Genomic DNA, 2,728 nt, shown 5'->3' on the forward strand with positions numbered 1-2,728 from the left:
TGCATGAATTACTTAAATCTGCATTTCTCAACTTTTAGGAGTATAAGATTTAGTATATTACACTTTTCTTTACACATCTCACAATAGCATTAAATACTGTTGTATGTATGTGTGATAGCTGAAATGGAGTTCTGATATTAGACTGCATGATAATCCCAGGAGGTTCACATTTTAGGTCCTATCCCTGTCGGCCTTTCATTGCAGTCAGTGGAAGCACAGCACCTCAAGACTGAATCTCAACTGCCACCTCAAAGCATCAGATATTAGCATAGTCAAAAACCGTGGCAGATTTTTCAGATCAGGCCTCCCATTCAGTTCAAAGAAACATCATCTTAAACCCTTGCTGATGCCACTGGGAAGACAGGCAATAAAGATCAATGAACACATTCTACTTGTTGGACATTTTGTCTTCAGAAATAGTTTTAACCTGATTCTTGGAGAAGACGTGTCCAGGATGAGGCACACCAATAGAGCATTGCTCCCCCATGTCAGGTCAGTCATGGACCTCTCTTCCTTCATTGGTTTTATGGGGAAGGAAGTTTGAGTTTCCTTATTTTTATGATGCAATTTTGTACAACATATTGTTTATTATTGTTGATCAGATGATTTAATCTCATTCCAAATTCAGCTACAGAATCCAAGCCTGAGACCTCTATGACAATGGATTTCCAAAGTTCCACAACGTATGACTTGCTCTTTAACAACAAGTCATGTGGATGAGGCTCCGGTACAAACCAAACCAAAACACTGACTCACTACCAAGGGTGGCGACAAAGCACTAAAGTGCTAGGTGACTTTCTAAGTCTATTCCTAATAATCTTTTAACTGCTAAATAGAAAAAGACATATATAAAAGTCATTCAATTAAATCTCTTTATTTAAGATATTATACTGGTTATAATTTCACTCTCCTATATAACCCTTTTATCACAGGGAAGGTTGAAATAATGGTTCCACTGGTGCAGAAATGATGTTTATAAACAACTTGACATTTGCATTGACCCTTTGGTCCTCTCTTTAATTATTTTCCAAGGAAAAGATAGGGCATTCTATTTGTCTATTATATATGCAGCACACTGTAATTGCACTTGGCTATCCATTTGTATCCAAGGAGCACCGCTATTGGTTTTTCTTCTCAAATACTCGGGAGGAGACAGTATACCGTTAGAGTAGCTTTCTTGTCTGAATTTGACAGGATGCCTCTCAGTCCCACCTAAGAAAAAGTGCCTCTCACAAACAGCTATTTCCAAATATCTGGATCCTTTAAAGTGGCATTTTTCTTTTTAGCTGATTATGTGTGTGTGTGTGTGTGTGTGTGTGCATGTGTGTATTAGAGTGTGTATGGTTATTTAGTCAAGCAGTGAAGCAAAATGCGATCTACTAAGGCACACATCCCATGGAAGAATTTACAACACTTTCATAAGGAGAATGCTGTCATCCAAGAAATATGGTGTCAAAATGAATAATATTTACAGTATAAGTGTGATGAAGCACCCATCTGGAGAGACATAGAGTTTAAGACACCATGATCTGTGAAGATCAGGAACAACCTTAAGCTTATATCATTTATGTGACCCAGAGACAGCAGGTAAGCATGAAGGTTGAATGCCTCACCTTGTAGATGTAAGCTCCAAGATGTTGAGACTCATGTAGATCAGCTCTCTTTGATCATCCCACTCTATGAAAACTCACTAGAAAATACCATTTTAAATATTAACCAGAAAGGCTTTAACTATACACTCAACCTAGGGATCAGAGAGCCCTCTTAGAAACAAGGTGGTAGACACTTCTCCTTCTGTTTGTTTCTTTATCTTCTCCCTTCATCTGGTACTTAAACACTTTGTGCTGAGGGAGTTAGAGAAAGTGAGTTTTTCCGGATCTATGTTCTTAGCTTTATGATATAAAACCTTTTTTATAATTTTTGCAGAAATACAGCAGACTATAGTAAATAAATTAGAACAATTAACTTACATGCCCTTACTTCAAAGTAGCTACATGCTAAAGTAATTCCATGCAACTGTACTAGTTACAACACTTGCTTAATTATTTCCCAAATATTAAAGTTAATTAATATATATTTTTAATTTGAAAGCAAAATAAAATTAATTTTGAGACTATTAGAACTATCAGTTCGTAGTTATACATCTTATTAACTTTATTTAAAGTCTGGATTATCTCTCCCCATAGAGGTAATGACTGTCAGGTTGTCGAAAAGGTAGATTTCTTTCTTTCTTTTTCAACTTTTACTTTAGATTCAGGGGATTTGTTACTGGGTATGTTTCATGATGCTAAGGTTTAGAGTACAAATGATCCTATCATCCAGGTACTGAGCGTAGTACCTAATAGTCAATTTTTCAACCCTTGCTCCCCTCCTTCTCTTCCCCTTCTAGGAGTCCCCAGTGTCTATTGTTGAAATCGTTATGTCTATGAGTACCCAATATTTAGCTCCCACTTGTGAATGAGAGCATGAGGTAATTAGTTTTCTGCTCCTGTGTTAATTTTCTTAGGATAATGGCCTTCAGTTGCATCCATGTTGCTGCAAAGGACATGATTTCATTCTTTTTTATGGCTGCATAGTATTCCATAGTGTATATGCACCACATTTTCTTTATCCAATTCACCATTGATAGGCACCTAGATTGACTGTATTAGTCCATTCTTACGCTGCTATAAAGAACAGCCCGACAACCTACAGAATGGCAGAAAATTTTTGCAATCTACTCATCTGA

Source organism: Rhinopithecus bieti, unplaced genomic scaffold (assembly GCF_001698545.2).
Source record: "Rhinopithecus bieti isolate Rb0 unplaced genomic scaffold, ASM169854v2 scaffold_62808, whole genome shotgun sequence".
In the NCBI taxonomy this organism is placed as follows: Eukaryota; Metazoa; Chordata; class Mammalia; order Primates; family Cercopithecidae; genus Rhinopithecus; species Rhinopithecus bieti.